The 23,242-nt window shown below is 41.7% G+C and overlaps 1 protein-coding gene across 1 annotated transcript in view; it reads left to right on the forward strand.

The window, feature by feature from the left end:
• LOC122813522 (carboxyl-terminal PDZ ligand of neuronal nitric oxide synthase protein-like) overlaps positions 1–23,242 on the forward strand; it is a 2,813,298-nt gene that overhangs the window by 402,069 nt on the left and 2,387,987 nt on the right. The window lies entirely within an intron of this gene.

Raw genomic sequence — 23,242 nt, forward strand, 5'->3', positions numbered from 1 at the left:
ACCTGTATGCTCATGATTGGCAGTGGAGTTTTACGGTGTCTAGTTGCCAGTCCGGCGCCCAACCGTCCATAGAAGGCACACACACGCATGCACTCACGCCTAGGGCCAATTTAGAGTATCCAATCCACCTACAGCATTTCTTTGAGATGTGGGAGGAAACCGGAGCACCCGAAGGAAACCCACACGACCACAGGGAGGACATGCAGACTCCACACAGAAGGCACCCCAGCCAAGGATCGAACTGGAGAACCTTTTGCTGTGAGGTGACAATGCTAATCGCTGCAGCACCAAGGCTGCCCTGAACTGTAAACCAAAAAAAATCTAAATTGTAAACCAACAAGTTCCTAATCAACAGTGAATTCAAAAGTCAACAAAGTCCGACTTGGCTAATTTCACTTGAAGGTGTAGTACAGCCTAGCTCAGAGCCCATTCCTTTAAAATTCAAACTTAATGTGTTCTGCAGTGAGCAGTTGTCTTGCTTTCAGGTGTAGGGTAAGACATTTGCATTCTTTTTTTGGGAAGGTGTACATTAAATCTACAGATTTTTTATTGCCATGCAATAACCTCTGAGTGATACTGACTTAAACAGAACATGTTGGAGGGACAGGTGTGTATCTCAGGGAATTCCCCTTCTCTGGAATAGGCTTCCCATCCATGTGAAGAAGAGCCCTTCCCTAAACCTATTCAAGTACAACCTGGACCTGTATATGGGAAATTGGAAATTCACCACTAGTCTGACACCTATATGTCTGATGGACAGAGGCAGCCATTAAATCATGCCCTAACTGACATGCACCCCCTTTAAAATAACCTCTTAAGACACACTGTCTAGTGGGATGCATCTGGATTGCATGGCTAAGCTTATAAAGACCCCAGTGCTCTTTAGCCTAGTATACACCTAAGAACACCTATGAACCAATGATGGACTAGTGGTACACCTCTTAACTGTCCAGATTTTTGCCTCATATTTCTGTTCTGTTCCTCACTGAATTTGTGATTTTCTGACAAATCACTGAGGACTGAAGTCACTAAACAATTACAGACATTTGAGTTTCAGATTTCATATCCATAGGAAATGTAAGCTAGCACAAAACCTTATATTCTGACAACTTTCTAAGTCTATAGGAGCAATACTTAAACTCTATTTTTGGGCCTTTACCCCCATTATTTATGGCTTTGTCCAGAACTGTTGTACTAAGAGGTTGAGATATATGACTAGTGGTAATAATGGGGGCATATATTCAGTACAATGAATAAGTATTCCCATGCAGTCAAAGTTTCCTTATTGAGAATCTGGATGAATACATCAACTTCCTATACCAGTGTCGGGTGCAATGGCTAGCACCATGTACAAAAAAATAATACATACATAATAAGGGAATGAAGCCCGGCTGTCCCCCTCCCCTTTACTGCCTGTTCTGGTTGCAGAGGTTTTAGTTACTTATCTAAAGAGGAAAAACAAGGGGTGCATCCAGGTGTTTGCTTCCTAGGAGGGGATCAAGGTCCTTGTGGTATGACTATAATGGCCAAGAAATGACAGCACTGTAGTAACTGAAGTCTTTGAAATATTGCTCAGTTTTCCATTTTACACATTAACACAGATAAAACGGTGATCATTCCACTATCTGAGCAGAACTGTAAACAATTAAAGGAGGCGATTGATTTTCTGTTTAAAGTGGATACAGAATGTTTAACTGGCAAAATCAGCATGTTAAAAGTAAAGATGCTCACACAACTGAAAATAAAACTAGCAATAAACTGTACATGCATGAAACTGCAGGAAAGCTACATAAATTGCAACAGTCAAAACACTTTTTTATTAAACTGAAATGTAACTCAGGCAACACACTGCTAAACGTCCATGTCTTTTGAAATGAAACCATTTACTGTACCTTCCACAAAACTTCTTAATGGAGATGTAGCTTTATATTTTTACTTCTAGTGTCATCCTGTAAAATCTTTATTTTCAAGCTGGAATACAATCTGTGTTCTTAGCCTTTTTGCCTGTGTCATGCCTGAAAAGGGTCTTCAATCTAGTGTACTCTGGCAGTTGGCACAGTGGTTTGAGGCTGTGAGTTATAGCTCCTGTGGTGCAGGGTTTGATTCCCTCAGCCGTCATTTGCCTGCATGACCTTGAACAAGTCATTTAATGAGGTACTGATCTGTGTTGCCCCTTAAAAGGGATTGTATGTCCAGCAGGCATATGTTGTTAACAAATGGATGTTGTTATTGTTAGTCACCAGGCTAACATACGATAAATAAATACATAAAATTGAAGGCAGATTTAAAGATCTGGTCTCTTACTTTTGTTAAAGAGTCGAATCTGGGATAAAGCTTGGTGGATAATGAGAAACTGAAAGCAGTGGATGCAGAAGGACACTTTTGTTTGTGATTGATATCTGGGAATACCAAAAGGAACAGGGTAAGAAATGTTATTGATCTTGTAGAGCTGAAAGATGAGAGGTAATACAATGGTTGCAGTATGTGGAGGTTAACTCTGTCCTTGGGAATGCTTACTGATGCTTCTATGCAGAATTTATAATTTATGCATGGCCCAGAAAATCAGCTTATTAGACAATTTTCTCAGGGTTAGTAACATGGTATGAATGAATAAAATTTTACAAGGAAGCATCAGAAAAACAACTGATTGTAACCCACCCACCTCCATAGGTATCACAAGGGATAAGAAACTAAGAGTAATGCTACTCAACGTCAGAAGTCTAAACCTCAAGATGCAAGCACTGGAAACTCTCCTTAGCATGGAGAACATCGATATCTGTGCAGTAACAGAAACCTGGTTCAAGGCTCCCAAGAGCACCCCAGCACTACCAGGTTAAACCTCATACCATGCTTTTCGGCCCTAAAACTTGGACCGAACCACAAAGGGAGAGGGGAGTATCAATATTCATCAAAGATACCCACACCTCCAGGTTGGTGGCACAGCATGAAGCATCAGAGACTATCCATGTGCAACTAACAGTGGGTAAAACTGCCTAATAGCCTGCTACAGACCACCCTCCCAAACCCAGGAACCCCACTCGGCCTTCCTGAGAACACTGGAAAATATGAAGGTCTCTCCAAACACCATTATATTGGGCGACTTCAACTACCCAAACATAGACTGGGAGCATTACTCTAGCTCCAACACCCTAGCCCAAAGGTTCCTAGAATTTATAAACTGAAATGCTATGGAACAACTTGTTACAACTCCCACAAGAGGGGAAAACATACTGGACCTGATCATCACCAACATGGGGACTCTATGCTCCAGACCAGAAGTGTATCCCTCATTGGTAAGATCAGACCATAAACTAATCTCATTGGATATTCACATCCCGACTCCACCCCCTGCCCTGAAAACCACAGTGAAAAACTTCTCTAATGCAAATTTCACACTCCTCAAAACCGAGGTGGAATCCTTCAAAGCCCCCGGGCCTGTGGAAAATACGGCCCAGACCGCAGAATCCTTTATAAACTCATTCTATGAACACCTTCAGGAATGCATGGATCATGCAATCCCAAATAAAACCAAGTCCCAATCCTCCAAAGGCAGGCGTCCTGTCTGGTGGACCCCAGCCATAAACAAACTATACAATAGAAGGAGGAAGCTACTACATGATAGAGCAAAATCCCAAAAAGGGAAGGCATCTCTGATCAGTATTAGCAAAAAACTACGGGCACTCATAAAATCATCTAAGGCCAGCTTCAAGAGAAAAATTGCACAGGACACTAAGGATAATCACAAGGCTTTCTTTAGTTATGTTAGGAACCTGGGTAGAAATTCCCAGATATGCTCAGAATTAGTCCAAAATGACAAAAAATGCACCGAACCCACAGACATTGCCAACATCCTAGCTGACAGATTCAGCGCAAACTCCCCCCCCCCCTTCACCACCAAAAGGGCAAATATCTATCCCAACAGAGTGCTGCCCCCCTGACATCTCAGATGCTCAGGTAAGAGCTGCCCTCTCCAAAGCAAAAAACACAGCATCAATGGGACCAGACGGTGTCCCGGGCTGCATCCTACATGAACTCCAAGAAGAGCTAAACCCAAACATAAAACTACTGTTCAATCTCAGCCTTACTACAGGATATGTACCCAAACAGTGGCGTACAGCAACAGTGGTCCTTCTCCACAAAGGTGGTGCCTCAACAGATCCTGGAAACTATCACCTCATAAGCCTGACTAGCTTGGTCTGCAAAGCTATGGAAAGGATCATCATGGACCTTATAAATAAAGATATTGGGGACCTACAGACACTGGATCCTACCAAGTTTGGCTTTGTTAAGGGCAGATCCTGCCTCTTAAACCTGGTTGATTTCTTTGAAACAGTCAGTAAGGCCATTGATGAGGGGAAGGTGGTCCACACAGCCTACCTGGACCTCGCAAAAGCCTTCGATACAATACCCCACTCGGGCATTATAGATAAGCTCACCAGCTTAAATATAAACCCCTATGTCACTAGATGGGTTGCAAACTGGCTCAAGGACAGAACCCACATGGTTAGAATTGCTGGAGCCATGTCAGACTCCAAACCAGTTACAAGTGGCATCCCACAAGGCTCAGTCCTGGGACCTATCTTGTTCGGTATATATTTCTCGGAGGTACAGGCCAACACGGAAGGACTGTGGCTGACCAAGTTTGCAGATGACTGCAAACTGGGTGCCATAATCGACACTCCAGCTGACACATGCATCCTCCAAAAGGGCCTCATAGAAACAGACAACTGGTGCCAGAGCCATGGCCTCAAGCTAAACGTCAAAAAGTGTGTAGTCATCCCCTTTGGCAAAAAAAAGTGCCCACAAATTACCACATAGGTGGTAATCGATTAAGTACAGAAGAAGTAATTAGGGACCTGGGGACCCAAGTTGATAGCAATCTCTCATTTGACAACCACGTGGCCAAAGGGGTTAGAAAAACATTTTATATAGCCCACCTAATCATGAAGGGATTCACATCTAAATCAGGGGAGGTCATCGTGCCTCTTTACTCATCCCTCATCAGGCCCATAATTGAGTACAATGCCCTTTTTGGGATGTACCTTACCAGACACCTGCAGCAACTGGAAAGACCCCAAAAGTACCTCACCAAGAGGATCAAAGGGCTCAAACAGATGCCATATGCTGCCCGGTTAAAGAAACTCAAGCTCTACTCAGTGGCATTACCGCCTGCTCAGAGGCGATCTGTGCCTGACGTATAAAGCCATGTCCAACCCGGAATTAATGGACATGCTGCACCTCAGAAAATCCATATCCCATCGAGCTACGCGCTCGAGTGACTTGAACCTCAACACTGAAATAAATAGGACATGCTGGAGGGACAGATTCATAACCCAGAGGCTCCCTTCACTCTGGAATAAAATCCCAGTCCAGGTTAGGCAGAGTCCCTCATTGACTCTCTTCAAGAGGAATCTTGATGAGTGGATGGGAGATCGTAGGTTTACCCCGGGTATCACTTCTGTGTCACTGTTAGACAGAGGTACAGTATATTAACCTCGAAAAAGGGCATAGCAAAATTAATTTAAAATGGGTGGCGAAAGCCAAACACACTCTGGCTAGGCTTATAAATGCCCTAGGGCAGATAGCCTAGTATAAACCTATGAACCTATGTTAAGGAAAATTGGTAAGTTTGATTAGGGGTATTACAATATCACACTGGAGTGACATGCTTAGGCTGGATATGAATAGTGACTTGCCAGCCATTTGTTCTTACATTCCTGAAACTGCTTCACCAATGGCAGTAGCCCCCTCTGTATTTTTTAGGTATTAATAATGTTTCACACCCACTGCTAATTACATGAATATTATATGGAGTTGTCCTGAGGCTGTGGGTAAGCCAGGCAAACAATATTGATTGCATAAACTGGGCTTTAAGAATTCTGTTGCCAGACAAGTTTGATATGCTTTCTTGGTTACTAAAATTCCTTGTTTTCTTGTTGTATGTTCTTGCTTACATCACTTGATAATGTAAGTATCTTGACACGTCAGTGTTATTTGTCAATAACTTTTCTTGTATTACCTGTGTTTGTAATATCTCTTTTGTTTTAAAAAAAACTATGAAAAGCCTCTTTTTCATCTGGCTTGTGGCAGCAATTGTCAGTTTTAATGAGTGCATTACTTTGTTAAACAAATGTAATTAAAATAAAATAAATCAACTAAATTTTAAAACAAGAGTGTTTCATCATGGCTGAGAATATATTCCTTTTAATGTATTCCTTTTCACCACCTGGAAATCTAATCACAAAAGTAGCAGATACAATTTGTAAAGTGTAATAAATTTAACAAACTGTCATGCAAGAATGTTTGTCTTGATAAATATAAGCTATAATGTACTTATTCTGTACATTCCATAAACAGACGTATTTTTATATTTTTATAAGTACATATGCTGAAATCTTTTGTCAGTATTTTAATGGTATAAAAAACGAGATACGTAGGTTAATGTGGCTGCATATGAATGTGACTGTAGTGACTAGTATTAAATATAAGGCAAACAGCACGAAGAAATGAAAAGATGGAGCAAGGACAGCAGGAAAAGATGGAGCAAGGACAGCAGGAAAAGATGGAGCAAGGACAGCAGGAAAAGATGGAGCAAGGACAGCAGGAAAAGATGGAGCAAGGACAGCAGAAGGAACTGAGCAGAATGGCAACAGCAGTGCTGGGACACAAGTTTGCAGAAAATGTCAGTAAAGGGGAATGTGGGGTGTTTTCAGCATATACATAGCAAAAGCAAAGAAGGAAGGGAAAGTTTTGGTCAGGCAGAACAGAGATGGGAGGCAGAAAATGGAAGACTGGGGAAAAGCAGAGGTATAGTTTGGCCACTTTGGAGGATGTCATGTTGGGAGTCAGGAAGAACACAGTAGGAAAAGCAGTTTGCATACAACAAGATAGAGAGGGAGAAGGTAAGAGAAACTAGCTTTCCTAGGGTAGAAAAAAAGCACAAGGACCAGGTGGGCTACTTCCCAGGGTACTCTAAAATCTGAGCAGAATGCTGTCAAACGTCTGAAAGAGATCAACAAATCACAGGCCAGTGCAGCACATAAAGACTGGAGAATTGGATGGGAGTGTCTGGGCAAATAGAGACCTTCCTGCCTAACAAAACTGGATAGTTGTGTCATGGGAAAAGCCCTGGGGGAATAGGCTAGTTACCTTCTTAAAGGAAGCCAGTGTCCATCATAAAAAGTGACATGTTCGTGTTCAGTAGAAGCTGTTATTGAAACTATTTCAGTGTTTGTATTTCATCAGGAACTGACAAGGGGGTACTAAGTGATGTGTTTTACCTGGACCTTTACCAAAGCTTTCAAACTCAGACTTCCACATGTGGCAACTAGGAGAACTGGAATTGTTAGTGGTAGCACTGAAAGTTTGGAACTGGTCTGCTGTACTGTTTATTGAAAGGACACTAAAGATTATGGTTAGAGGAAAAATTCATGAAAAAGTGAGCAGCAAAGCATCCCAGGAGTTGGTCCTGACAAAAAGGTAAGTGCAGTATTGTAGGTAGGATGGGTGTACAGAGATGAAGGGAACATTTTGAAGGTTGACCGAATGGTCAGAAAGGTTGCAGCTGAATCTCCGTGCAATGCAGAAAATGCAATGTACTATACTTATGGAACAGGAGTGGCAGTGTAACCCAGATGTGTCCAGGTGACAGTACTAGGCCTTATGCAAGTTAAACACATTTTCTGTGGTGTTTCTGGTTTGTATATGGGTAGTGTTATAGTGCAGTTTAGCTATAGGAGCATAGAATCATAGGAGGTTATTAGGCTAATGGCCCCATGGCCCTTACAAGCCTAGCCAAGTTCAAACTGTGTTCCTAAGGGTGTCTGACATTAAAATCAGCACCTATTGCCCTTGTCCAAGAGGGACATAGATGGAACCCCTAGGGTGACTTTCCGGTTATCCATCTAGTCATCAAAATTGTACTTAAATAGGGTTAGTGAGGGGCTTTGTTTAACATGAATAGGAAGATTGTTCCAAAGGGGGGGGGGGGGCAACCTCTATGAGACAAATCTGTCTCTCCGGCAAGTTCTATTGATGTCATATATACCAGGTTAAGGTCCTTTGAGCGAGTGACCCATGTGCCATTTGACTTGTGAATGTGCAGCATTTCCATCAAAGCTGGGTCAGAGAGTGATCTATATGCAAGGCACAGGTCACCTGTGAGCAGTCTGTATGGCACAGAGTAAATTGACAATGATTTCAGTCTGTCCGCATAAGACAGATCTTGAAGACCCTGAATTTTTCTTCGTAAGGAACCTTTGTGGTCTCAATTGCTGCAGGTGTTTGGAAAGGAACATACCAAGGGAACATTGTACTGTATTATTGGCCTGATGAGGGAAGGGTACAGGGGTGTTATAACCTCTTTTTCTGGAGGCAGTGCTCTTACTTATGATATGAGCAATATAAAATGCCCTTCTTACCGCTGTGGAGACATGGTGATCAAACTTATGGTTGCTGTCAGCCTGTGTGCCCAGATCTCACACCACTGACTATGTGCTTAGGTATTGCTCTTAATGTGGTAGTTTGCAGGAACGTCACCCTTGATGAAGGGGATGATAATGCATTTATTTGCATTAATTTTAAGACCTTGAGTTTGGCACCAGTCATTAGTCTGCGTGAAACCTTCTTGCAGGATGTTGACATTGCTAGAGGTTTCAATGATTGCTCTCAGTTTGCAGTCATCAGCAAGCTTTGTCAGCCACAGTCCTTTAGTTTTAGACTACACATCAGAAAAGTAGTTTCTGAACAGTAGGGGTCCAAGAACCAATTCATGTGGAACACCATTGGTTACAGGTCTGCTGGAGGAGGTGGAGTCCCCTATTTTGACAATATGAGTTCTATCAGTGGGCCAGTTTCCAACTCACCTGACAATATATGGGTTGATACCCAGCTGGTGAGTTTATCAAAGATACCTGAGTGAGGGATTGTGTCAAAGGCCTTGGTTAGGACTAGGTAGGCCCTATGCACAGATTTTCCCTTGTGTGGGGCTTTGGGGACTTTCTCAAAGAAGTCCACCAAGTTTAACAGGTATGATCTCCCCCTGACAAGGCCAAACTGGATGGGGTTGCGCATTTGGAGATTTCCTGCATCTATAATAAGGTCCATAATGATTCGTTCCATGGCCTTGCAGACAAGGCTGGTCAAGCGAATGGGTCTACAGTTCCTGGAGTCTGTGGATGTACCCCCTATGTGCAAAGGGATGACAGTAGCTGTTTTCCATTCCACTGGGACAAAGCCAGTGCTTGGGCTGTGATTGAAAAGCTCTCTCAATGGTGACACTAATTCCTGTTTTAACTAATTTAGAACACAGCCAGGGATGTTGTCTGGTCCCATAGAGGCTGTGTTTTTGGCCTTGGAGAGGGTATTTAAGACCTGCTTCTTGGAGATACTAGGTGGGGGACAGGTGTTTGGGATTATTTGGGGTATATGTGGTGGGGACATGGGAGTGAAGTTTTCACAGGTTTGCTATAGCCACAGATTCTATATATGTAGTACCATTAACTATGAGGTCATTGCAAATCTGGGCCTTACCTTCGAGGTTACAGATATAACTAAAGAACACCTTGTGGTTATCTTTAGTTAGGGAAATTAATTTGGATTCATAGTTAGCTTTGGAGGACTTCACTCGGTGTCTTATTTGCTTGTTTAAGTTGAGGAGGGAGTGTTTTCAATTTTGAGATTGTCCCTTCCTGCTCTTAGACAGCAATTTCTTTCTCCTGTTGTGTAGCCTATTAATGGCATTTGTCCACCAAGCAAGTTTGTTTTTCCTTGAAGATCTTGCTTTAGTTCTATCAAGCAGAGTCAATACAACTGTACAGGTACTTGTATTAATCATTGGTGTATAACACCATACAAGTGTCTTTTCCATCAGTGGTGGGAGGGGCTATGAACCTATTTATGCCATCACATAAGAGGTTGTAATTGGCCTTGGAGGAGTTTTTTAGTCCAGTTGTTGCTAAGGGGGGGGGGGGTTGTGCTATAGTTACATCTACCGAGACTGATTTGTGATCAGATCTCACCAGGGATGGCCGCACACTGGGGTTGGTGCAATGGTCTCCCATGTCATTGAGCACCAGGTCCAGGATGTTTGAGCCCCTTGTGGGTGTGTCAACCAGCTGGTTCAGGGCACTGAAGTTAACAAAGTCCAGGAACCTTTGGGCAAGTGAGTTAGAACATGTATAATTTACTCAGTCTATGGACAGGTAATTAAAGTCGCCCAAAACCAGGGTGTTTGGTTGTATCTTGATTGACTCAAGTAGATCCAACTAAGCTGAGTGGATGTCCTGATTCATCTAGCGGGTTCTATAGCTGGCAATACTGCAATTGTCTGCTTTACTGGGCCTGTTAAAATGCTTTCATTACTGACTCACTTTTTGTAAAGCTTTTTTAGTTAGTTTCACTGTGTGAAAGGTATTGATTGGAATTTTTCCCCATTTGTTAAGCATCTGTTGTTTGTTCTGATTTTCCTGTCAAGGAGTGTATCATATAACTGATTTGTTTGCAATTAAAAGCATTCTCTAGTGTCTCCTTGCTCCGTTTTCTGTTAAAACTTTTCCTTAATGTGTCAGTGTTTTTCTGCCGCAATAAACACTTCTGTAGTGTTTTCTGCCTAAAATAATGTAGCTAGTAGCTGTAGCACAGTTCCCCACCCTCCCTCCATATCGTTGTCTTGTTAACCTTGGTGGTTTTGCAGTTGCCTGCCCCTACTGAAAATTTGATCTGGGACTTTCCTCCCAGTCTAGTCTCGTTAACTCATTCTACTTAATACAGAAAGAACATTTGGGAAGGCCAACCCCCTTAGTTTCTTAACCTTGAATTATCTTCTGTTCCTCCTTTCTCCCTTTCCACTGTAAAAAAAAAATTATTCAGCTGCTTTTACAGTATTAGTGTTTCCTCCTCCTACTCTATTACTTCATCTTTCTTTGTTCACTTGCATCTTTTCTACTGCATTTATTACTGCCTGTTTTAGCCTATTTAAATTGTAAGTGTTATGCTAAGCCTCTTAGTTTTGGTTTAAGCACTTGGGCTTTAGGCCTTCCCCTTAGCTCTCCCTGGCCTCTCTCCCTCAGATTCCAACAAAAATGGATGGACAATTTCCTACGGCTTCTCCTGCCAGCCTGATTGATATGGGCATCCTGACATAGTGTGGCAACTGCTTCATGTACACGGACAACCACCTACTAGTACCACCTAGGAAAACAATTTGTGAGAAATGCAATTACATGAAGAACCTAGAGTCTATGCTCTCTCCCTCACAAGCCAGTATATCTGGCACTGAGAAGGTTATCAACACAATCACTACATCTCAAATACCACTCACAACTACGAAACACACATGTCAAACACCACCCACAACTGCACAACACACACCTCAAACACCACCCACAACTGCACAACACACACCCACATGTATGGAGGTTCTCAACAAAAACATACCTGAACAAAGGAGACCTCAGAGGCAAAAACACATGCAAACTCCACACCACATACCACAAATAGTCCACACACCCATGTCTCATGACCACAAAGGCCTAACCATAAGCCCAACATATTAGTCATAGTAGACTCTATTGTGAGACACACAGATGTGCCTCTCACCAGGCTGGATAAGTAGAAAGTTGGGTCTATATTATTATCTCGAAGTTACAGAACATTGAATACAATATGGTCGACACCATATTATCAAAGTTCCGTAACTTTGAAAATAAAATAAAACAAAATTGAAACATCAAATACTTATCCTGCGCCCCCCACACCCCCTGCTACTTAAATACTTAAATATACCAAATCCAAGATTTCACTACAGTACAGGAAAGGGAAATCTTCCCTTTCCGCACCATACTCCTTTAAACTGCGATCTCGAGTTGGTATATTTAAGTAGCCGGGGGTGTGGGGGTGCAGGGGGGCTTGCCCCCTGCCTAAACACCTTTTACTTGTTTTTTTTTTTCAGGGTCTTGTAGAATTTCAGTGGTTTAATGGTTCGATCACTAAAGTTTGATCTTTAGTGATTCAAAGCATTAAACTTTTGAGATTCAAATATAGACCCGAGAAAGTCACGGTTAGCTGTCTGTCAGGTGCCAGAATCCACCATTTCACACACACACACTCAAGTCTGGCAACAACAAGTACTCTTATGACTCTATCATAGTCCATGTTGGGGTGAACGACTTGAGACGTACCTTCCTGGACTATATGAAGAGAGACAGGATTGAGCTCACTGAATATGTGTCCCAAGCAGGTATGTCACTAGCCTTAAGCAGCATTCTACCATCACCCAGAATGATGCCTCAATACAAACAGAAAATGAGTGACAATTGGCTTAGTTTCTGGCATCATTCCAGGGTGATCCAGTACCTGACAGCCTGGGAAGATATGATTGACAGACCATGATGTTTTGCTAGAGATAGCCTGCATCTGTCTCACTTGGGTGTCAGGCTTCTGGCAAAGATCTTTGCCTCCCCCATAGTGCCTTTTTTAGGAAAATCCTGAGGTTGATAAAACCAACATAACAATTTCAACAAAACGCAAATTAAAGGTGATGCTGCTAAACGTTAGGAGTCTAAACATGAAACTGCACTAATTGCAAGCATTCTTAACCCTGGAAGATGCTGACATTTGTGCAGTCACAGAAACCTGGTTCAAAGCTGTGGAGAGCACCCCACCCTTACCTGGTTACTCTTCCTATCATACATTTGGACCCTAAACTGTGGGTAGCAAAGCCAAAGGAGGTGGAGTTTCAATATATATTAAAGACACACACACCTCCAAGCTGGTCAAACAGTATGACGCATAGGAGACAACTAACTGTTGACAAGACCCCTTTTCAAATCGTAGCTAGCTACAGGCCCCCAAATTTGACTCAAGGTGCCCACTCCACCTATCTGGGTCTCTTCGAATCTAATAATTCCACCCATTACCCTGATCCTGGACGACTTTAACTACCCAAACATAGACTGGAAAAACTACTCATGCCAGAATGCAAATGCCCAGAGATTCCTCAATTTTATCCATGCAAATGCCTTGTAACAGCTAGTTTATACCCCTGCAAGAAATGGTAATATCCTGGACTTGGTGTTAACTAACAGGAGTAACCACTGCAGCACCCCTTCAGTATTGTCCTCCCTTGTAAGATCTGACCATAAAGCAGTCATTTTTGAAGTCAGCATCTCCCCTGACCCCCTTCTAGCTAGGGTCAAACAAAATAACTTCTCCAAAGTTGATTACAACCTCCTGAGGGATGGTATAAACAGCTTCACCTCCCCCTCCCCCACTGTTGGAACTGAAACCAATGTCCATATCTACACCAAAGTACTATACAAGCACTTATATAGATGCATGGAGTCAGGAATACCTGATGAGACAAAATCATTCTCTGCAAGGAAGAGTAAACCTGTCTGGTGGACATCTGCAGTAAATAAACTATATAACAAAAGGAAAAAAATGCTGTCCAGGACCAAGAACAAGCAAATAAGAGCACTAGTGAAATCCTCTAAAGCCAACTTTGAGTCCAAATTGGCCACATCTACTAGAGACAGTCATAAGGCCTTCTTCACATATGACCGTAATCTCAAAGGAAGCACCCAGATCTGTTCAGCACTGGTGGTCAAGGACACCACATACACAAATGCTGCAGATGTAGCCAATCTACTGGCTGACAGATTCAGTGAAAACTTCACCCCTCTGTCTCCCCCATCGGTAAATCAGGACATCCCCAGTACCTGCCTCCCTCCCGTTATCACTAGGGAGCAGGTCATCATTGCCCTCTCAAAGGCAAAAAATACAGCCTTCATGGGACCCGATAACATCCCATGCTGCATCCTGCATGAACTCGGGCATGAACTTGCAGCACCATTAGGCACCCTGTTCAACCAAAGCCTAAGTACCAGATTTGTCCCAGCTGAGTGGAGGACAGCCACTGTCATCCCTTTACACAAAGATGGAGCTTCCACCAATCCGGGAAATTAATGACCCATCAGCGTAACTAGCATGATCAGCAAGCCATGGAACAGATTATCATGAACCTCATTAACAGGGACATTGGCAACCTCCAAACACTTGACCCCACACAGTTTGGCTTTGTCATGGGGAGGTCATGTCTGTTAAATATGGTCAACTTCTCTGGACAGTCACCAAAGCTGTGGACGAGGGGAAGATGGTGCACACCTCCTACCTTGACCTGGCCAAAGCTTTCAACAGTATTCCCTACTCGGGCATAATAGATAAACTCTCTCAGCTAGGCATCAATCCATATATTATCAGATGGGTAGGAAACTGGCTCACTGATAAAACCCACCTAATCAAAATAGGGAAAGCCACCTCAAGCAATAGACCCCCAGGGATGAGGTGCTGGCCAAAGCCAGTGGGCTGTGGCTGACCAAGTTTGCAGATGACTGCAAGCTGGGTGCGGTTATCAATTTCTTAAGTGATGTGGATGTCTTCTAAGAGGGTGTCAACCAAGCAAATGACTGGTGTCAGAAACATGGCCTCAAGCTGAATGCCAAACTATGCATCATTATCCCCTTTGGGGAGAGTGACGTCCCCACATATTATCACATTAATAACAGTGTCCTAAGCATGCGATCAGTTGTGAGGGATTTGGGGTACCGAGGTTGATAGCATCCTGACTTTTGACCATCATGTTGCTTTGTTGTACACAGAAAGCTTTCTACATGGCCCACCTCATAAGTAAGGGTATCTCATTCAGGAACAAGGAGGGCATAACATCCCTGTATTCTTCCCTTATAAGGCCAATTATTGAGTACAATGCCCCCTTCATCATGTACCTCGCAAAGCACATGCAGCAGCTCGAGAGATCACAGACATTCCTCACCAGAAGAATCCAAGGCCTCAAACATCCACCCTACACAGACAGGATAAAAGCCTTGTCCCTGTACTCAGTTTCATACAGACTCCTCAGAGGTGACCTCTGTCTGGCATACAAAGCAATCACAAACCCCGCTGTGATGGGACTGCTGCATATCCACAAGTCAGGCTCCACTCGAGTAATCTGCACGCATGACCTCAACCTGGTCTGTGATATCAGTAGGAGTTGTTGGCAGGACAGATTTGTGTCCCAGAGACTCCCCCATCTGTGGAATAGACTCCCTCTCCACATCAAGCAGAGTACCTCATTATCCCTTTTCAAGTGCAACACGGATAACTGGATGGGAAACAGAAAATACACCCCTGGGATTCCACCTGTGTCCTTGCTGGACAGGGGCTTTGGGTGCTGACTTGTCTAAACATGGGCTAAACTCTTGGCTAGGCTTATAAGGGCCTGAGGGCCAATAGCCTAGTAACTTCCTATGATCCTATGAAGAGGGGTGCTACCTACAGTCAATTGCACCTGAAGTAATTCAAGGGAATCATGCTGTTTAACCAACCTAGAGGTGTGTTTATCTTTAATGAATATTGAGACACCACCTCCTTTAGTTATCACACCTTCAGTCTGAACGTGTGGAATGAAATCTAGCTTTGTATAGCTGGGTTGCTCTCTGCAGCCTTAAACCAGGTCTCAGTGACTGCACAAATGCCAGTGACTTCCAGGGTGAGGACTGCTTCCAGTGAGTGAAGTTTCTGGATTTGACTCCTAGAGTTTAGCAGCATAACCATGAGGTTATTTTTAGAGGGGATTTTTATGTTGGTAATTTTGCTCTTGTGATATTGCTAAAAAAAGGCACTATGGAGATGACAAGATCCTTAGCCAGTAAACAAAATCCCAGGGGTGGCAGACAAAGACCATCTCTGACAAAGCATCGTGGTCTGTCAACCATATCATCCCAGGCTGACAGATACTGGAGCCCCTTTGAATGACACCAGAAACTAAGCCAATTGTTGAAGTCAATCATTTTTTGTTTGTATTGAGGTGTCATCCTAGGTGAAGGTAAAATGCTGCTTAAGACTAGGGACATACCTGCTTGAGACACGTAATCTGAGTGCTCAGTCATGTCTCTCTTCATATAGTCCAGTGAGGTATGTCTCAAGTCTTTCACATCAGCATGGACTATGACAGAGTCATAACAGTGCCTGTTGTTGAGAGACTTGAGTGCGTGTGGGATGTGGTGGATCCTGGCACCTGACAGACAGCGGACTGTGACATTTTCCTTATCCATCCTGATGAGAGGGACATCTGCGTGTGTCAAAATTGAGTCACCTGTGACTAAGATGTATGCTTTTGTGTATGCCTTAGGGGCATGACTGGTGAGACACTGGTGTGTGTGATATATTATGTGTACTATGTTCTGCAGAGGATGTATTATGTGAAGTCTGCTTGTGGTTTGGGAGGTCTCTGATGTTTAGGTAAGCTTCTTGTAAGGACCTCAACATACGTAGGTTTATGTGTTGTTGGTTTGGTAGGTGCAGGAGGTAAGGTGTGCATGCTGACAACCTGCTTTGTATCAGATGGACTGACTGGTGAGTGAGAGGGTCTGGACTCTATGTTCTTGCTATAGCTGCATCTCTCACATAATGAATTTGTGTAGACTAGAAGATGTGGGCTGTCAGTGTACATAAGTAAATTGCTACATTGCCTCAGGATGCCCATGTTGACCAGGCTGGCTGGAGAAACTGTAGGAAATTGTCCAGCCATAATGCCAGGTAAGTTGATCTGGTCAGGAAACAGAGCGAGGACAGGAAGGAACAGGAAAAGTAGAGGACAGGAGAGAGAAATTGACAAAAATATGAAGGGCTAGTGGGTAGGATCTGTGTTGGTACCGGAGGAGTTTCGCTGAATGTATCACCTGTCAGTCAGGGAGACTCATGAGAACTCACCGACTGCGCCCCAGCAGAGTATTAATGGAAAATTTGCAGGCAAAAGCGTTTGTGTCTATAACCACCAATGGTGCCCACTGCTGCGTGGCGGTGCAGTGCATGATGCACAAACGCAGTGCTATGTAGCAAATGAGCATAAACTGATGTAAACAAATTAACCAAAAAAAACACTCAGAACTGAACCCTTTTTCAACAGCCTTCAGTCAGATGAGTTCTAACTGCACACTCCTGCCACTAGGGTGCAGGGGAACCCACTGCAACAAAAGATGGCCTGGTTTAGTGCTCAAGTTATACAAACAGAACTAGATTCAGCAGGTCTGAATCTAGTCTGTGCTATAGCAAACAAAGTGCAGCAATTAAAAAAAAAACAAAGCAGTGATATGGTAAAAAATGCAGTTCAAAAGTGCGATATGCAGTGAAAACAATCTACTGCATTTTGCACAGATCAGCAGATGGCTTGAATTTGCTTATGTAGCAAATGAAAGCAAACTAATTTTAACAAATTAACCCATAGAAAAGCTCAAAGCTGAGCTCTGTTCCAGCAACCTTCAGTCAGAAGAGTTTATACTGTATGGGTTCTCTGTGGGCATCACCAAACAGGGTTCTATTCATTATCTGATATCACCTGAAACACAGTGGGAAAATATAGGTTGGTGGGGAGGGTAAATTTGTTTGCAGTCTCTTTGGCTTTGAATATGTCCAATTAGCATAGTACCTGCACTTAATTAGGTGGGCTGTGGAATTTCACTGTGCAGATAGTGACAGTATAGACTATGTACATACCAGATATGGGAACCATAGGCACTGTTGGAGTGCATTGCAGATGCACTGGTTATCATGCCTTGTGCACTGCATACTATCTGGTACTACATAGAATGGTAGCCCTTTGTATGGACCTAACACAGTCCATCGACATCAGGTGGAGCCTTAATTGCCACATGTGCAGTCTAGCATTCAGTAGATTGGGGATGTGGGCAGTATCAGAGAAGCTAAACATGGCAGTAGCTCTTTCCCCTGGGGAGTTGGAGAAACAAGTATGCTTGTCCATGTGTGGAAGTAATGTACTGAGGAACATACCGAGCATTCGTGCCCAGTGTGTCCTGCATTTGTCTCTGGAGGGCCCTTGCAACTTGCGTAGTAAGTTTTACATATACCTTTTATATTTTGTTACTTCCATTAAATGGATCTAATTTCAAGCTAGGTGGTTTCCTGCTTGCTATCAAGTCTTTATATTTAAAAACTAAGGATTAATAATCAGACAATACCGTGTGTGTAAAATGTCTTTAAAAATTATTCTCACTACTATAATTCTGGATATTAACCAGAGATCTCTTCTGCTTGTAGTCTATTCAGTTAGTATGGTATATTATATCTATTTATTGGGTACAGGGTTCTTCAGGGTTGACTAGTTTCATATTGTATAATAGCTCTCATTTTCATGAAAAATTCATTATTCTGTTTGTACCCTCTGGCATTTTGTGTTTAACTGGGACCATCATTGCATTGAAATCTCCCCGTTAGCATCCCTTTGTTTTTATGACTGCTTTCCGTTATTTATTTAACAGGGTAATATCATCTATGTTTGCACTATAAAAGTATCCTATTAGTAATATATTGCAGTCTGTTTGAATAGGTGCATTTTCCCACCTACCTTGTTTGTCTGTCGATTCTTCTAGTTTAGTTGAATTCAGGGAACCCTATATTAAGGTCACAGTGCCTCACTTAGCAGATACGTAATGGTTCATAATACCCAACAACTCTCTATGTTTTAACATCTTAGCTTCTTTTTATTTATGTTTCTTTAAGGCATATAAACTTTACTTTTCTTGATATAGGCCAGAATAATTTCTCATTTAATAGCTGTCAATATTCCCCTTCAACTTCAGTAGCATACATAATTCTCCTTTGTTGACATTTGAATATTTCCAAGAGTGTATTCAAATTATTTTTATCCATTCTGTGGCTGACAACATAACGCTGAAAGTTAATACAAGTTCTCCTAACTATAAATAGATGTCACCCACCACACTGTTATGCTCAGTTAGTCACTCCCCTCGTTGTAAAGGATTTGTTCATTTACAAGAAATAACAGCAAGTGGGAAGTTTGTTGCTAGTAACAACCTTTGTCTCCCGCAGAGTAATTCCGCTGTTCTTTAAACTTTCATTTGTGTAACACATTATAAATTTTAGCCATCCTAATACTATCTGCGCTAATTTATATTCATTCTTAAACTTTCTGAGTAGTGAAAAATAACTAACCACCCTATAACTCTATACTATAAGATTCATAAACAGGTAATAAAAAAGTACTATGTAGAACATAGACTGATCATGTACTGCTTCTGATGACATCTGTCAATTTTGAAGTCATCTTTAAAAAAAAAAACACTAAACTGATAAACATTCCTTTCTTGTGGTCATGGTATTGTAAATAAACTGTTCATGGTTTTCTTACATACTGCATCTGGCCTTAAGCACCTTTCTGAGATGTCAGAAGATGGCTTTAGATACAGATGAGAGAAACTTTAGTGTTAAGTCACACACATGCCTTCTTCTGATTACAGTCATTCCAGACTACGACTAGTACTGAGGCATGTGAGTTAGATTTGAACAAACTGATAAATGGAAACAACTAACCAAGAACTAGGTGAGCCACTGATACAAGCCGAACTACGTCTTAAAAAGTAAAAAATATTTAATAAAGCAAGTAAACATGAAATCAACTGCTAATAGTATTAGAAGGGACGAAAAGCAGTTGATTTCATGTTTACTTGCTTTATTAAATATTTTTTACTTTTTAAGACGTAGTTCGGCTTGTATCAGTAGCTCACCTAGTTCTGAGTTAGATTTGAAAGCCAGTGGCAAATAGCCAACTTCTGTGTGCTTTAACTTATGATAGTTGTCACTTGCTTGCTATTGCATCAAGTTAGTAAATGAAGAAGTAAGCAAATGAAACATTTTTAAAATCTGATTGTACTAATTTGCTACCACCTTATGACACGAGTCATGCATTAGAATACAGAGAGTCAAACCAAAAAGGCAATAGGTTCATAGGTAGGTACTAGGCTATCTGCTCAAGGGCATTTATAAGCCTAGCCAGAATGTGTCAGCTTTCGCCGTCCCATTGATTAACTGAGCCTCTGTCAAGCAGAGTCAATGAAGCGATCCCAGGGCTGTATTTTCTGTTACCCATCCACTCGTTAAGGTTTCTCTTGAAGAGTGTTAGTGAGGGACTCTGCCTAATGTAGTTAGGAATTTTGTTCCAAAGCATGGGGAGTCTCTGTGACAGGAATCTATCCCTCCAGCCAGCATGTTCTATTTATTATTGTGGTGAGGTTTAGCTCACTAGAGTGAGTGGCTCGCAGTGATTTGGATTTCTTTAGGTGGAGCATGTCCATCAATTCTGAGTTGGACATGGCTTTGTAAGTCAGTGCATAAAAGTTATTGATTTAGAGTGAGGGGGTTAAGGACCCCTCTAAGTGTATAATGCTGTCTTAAGACCAGTCAGCTGTATTATTTAATGAAGATTCCAAGTTTTCCAGCTTGTTTATCTCTGTTGCTGATGCAGTGCAAATCATGTTGATCTGGTCTCCTCCTGCATTCGACTGAAGTGGCAACAAAAGCACTTTAAATCTCTTGTTTGTGGCATAACGCTGCAGCCCCATTAAACTGTCTAGCACTTTTGCATTATTAGTTTTTCTGGCCTCTGTGTTCTGAGCCTTCATGCACTTGACATTTTGGTTGGTTGATTCAGTTGGGAAACTCAATGTGGGTTTCTCCCCCTTTATCCTTTCTTGGTTATGGTTTTCCATTTTCTTTATCTTATTGCTTACTGCTTCTTCAAAAAGTTTTTTTTTTGTCCATTTTAAGGTGAGAAACTTTTCAGCCACCTCAGGCATTGTAAATGAGTAGCTCCGTGAATCTTTGAACAGGAACTGCATTAAGAAGCCTTGTTTTTGAAATGATTTAACTGGAGGTGAGTGCCTCTTATCTTTAGAGATTACCTTCAGATTTCAGCGCAGTGTTGACACCCGATGCACCAGCAATTTTGTTAATTCTACATCCACTGCTTTTGCCTTGGTAAGAATATGTTCCTTATCTGCATAGTTAAGACATAGTCATATGCTTTGTATTCTTTATATGTGGTGTAATCCTTTAGGCATATTCTGTGATCCTTCAGTCTTCGTAACTTCTTAACATCTTGGCAGATATATTCTCATGGGTCTTCTCTTTCCACATTTTCTGGAAAGCCAAGTGCCCTTATATTGTTATTCTATGCTCGATTTTTAAGGGTCTTCTAATTTAGATTCTACCTGAACAATTATGTTAACCTGCTTGTTAAAGAAAACTGTCAGTACATATAAATGTAAATATTTTAATGTTGTTTCTTCTGCCACCTCACTTGTATTATCTGTTGTATTATTTTTATTTCATAAAAAAACACTAGGGATCCTTTACAGAGCCAAAAACGTTCTTACCAATACAACTAAAACTACATTTACCACTACTTACCTAATCCACTCACTACTTTGTGGTGCTCCCATCCTTACTAACCTCCAAGCATCACAAAAAGCAAAACTTGAACAATACTATAATAAAGTGGCTAAATTTGCAGCAAGTACCTCTTTCAGAACCCACCACTGTGTACCACTAAAAAGCCTAAATTAGTTAGAAATATCCCATCAACTAACATATACACAGCTTATCACCACCTATAAAATTACCCAGCATCCATCTGCTTGTCCAGTACGAAATACCATTCTCGACAGTTATGTTCCCACCTGGTCATTATGATCCAGTGACCAAAAACTCCTCTGTCCACAAATCTATCAAGTCTGCTGGGCATGGTCTGTACTCGTACCATCTTGCTAAGGCCAGGAACTCCTTAGCTGTATCCATCAGGTCAATACCCTCCCTCCAGTCCTTTAAAACTATTCTGAAAGACTCTCTAGCCAGAATCTGGCTGTTCTCACTTAAATCAAAGGATAAACTATAACCTAAATATGAACAAATACCTCTTCATCCCTTACATCTCCTACTTCCCCTTCCTCACTCTGGCTGTTCTTACTTAAATCAAAGGATAGACTATAACCTAAATATGAACAAATACCTCTTCATCCCTTACATCTCCCTACTTCCCCTTCCTCACTCTGGCTGTTCTTACTTAAATCAAAGGATAAACTATAACCTAAATATGAACAAATACCTCTTCATCCCTTACATCTCCTACTTCCCCTTCCTCACTCTGGCTGTTCTTACTTAAATCAAAGGATAAACTATAACCTAAATATGAACAAATACCTCTTCATCCCTTACATCTCCCTACTTCCCTTCCTCACTCTGGCTGTTCTTACTTAAATCAAAGGATAAACTATAACCTAAATATGAACAAATACCTCTTCATCCCTTACATCTCCCTACTTCCCCTTCCTCACTCTGGCTGTTCTTACTTAAATCAAAGGATAAACTATAACCTAAATATGAACAAATACCTCTTCATCCCTTACATCTCCCTACTTCCCCTTCCTCACTCTGACTGTTCTTACTTAAATCAAAGGATAGACTATAACCTAAATATGAACAAATACCTCTTCATCCCTTACATCTCCCTACTTCCCCTTCCTCACTCTGGCTGTTCTTACTTAAATCAAAGGATAAATTATAACCTAAATATGAACAAATACCTCTTCATCCCTTACATCTCCCTACTTCCCCTTCCTCACTCTGGCTGTTCTTACTTAAATCAAAGGATAGACTATAACCTAAATATGAACAAATACCTCTTCATCCCTTACATCTCCCTACTTCCCTTCCTCACTCTGGCTGTTCTTACTTAAATCAAAGGATAGACTATAACCTAAATATGAACAAATACCTCTTCATCCCTTACATCTCCCTACTTCCCCTTCCTCACTCTGGCTGTTCTTACTTAAATCAAAGGATAAACTATAACCTAAATATGAACAAATACCTCTTCATCCCTTACATCTCCCTACTTCCCCTTCCTCACTCTGGCTGTTCTTACTTAAATCAAAGGATAAACTATAACCTAAATATGAACAAATACCTCTTCATCCCTTACATCTCCCTACTTCCCCTTCCTCACTCTGACTGTTCTTACTTAAATCAAAGGATAGACTATAACCTAAATATGAACAAATACCTCTTCATCCCTTACATCTCCTACTTCCCCTTCCTCACTCTGGCTGTTCTTACTTAAATCAAAGGATAGACTATAACCTAAATATGAACAAATACCTCTTCATCCCTTACATCTCCCTACTTCCCCTTCCTCACTCTGGCTGTTCTTACTTAAATCAAAGGATAGACTATAACCTAAATATGAACAAATACCTCTTCATCCCTTACATCTCCTACTTCCACTTCCTCACTCTGGCTGTTCTTACTTAAATCAAAGGATAAACTATAACCTAAATATGAACAGATACCTCTTCATCCCTTACATCTCCCT

This window comes from Protopterus annectens, chromosome 10.part0 (assembly GCF_019279795.1).
Source record: "Protopterus annectens isolate FY-2018-M chromosome 10.part0, PAN1.0, whole genome shotgun sequence".
NCBI classification, from domain to species: domain Eukaryota; kingdom Metazoa; phylum Chordata; order Ceratodontiformes; family Protopteridae; genus Protopterus; species Protopterus annectens.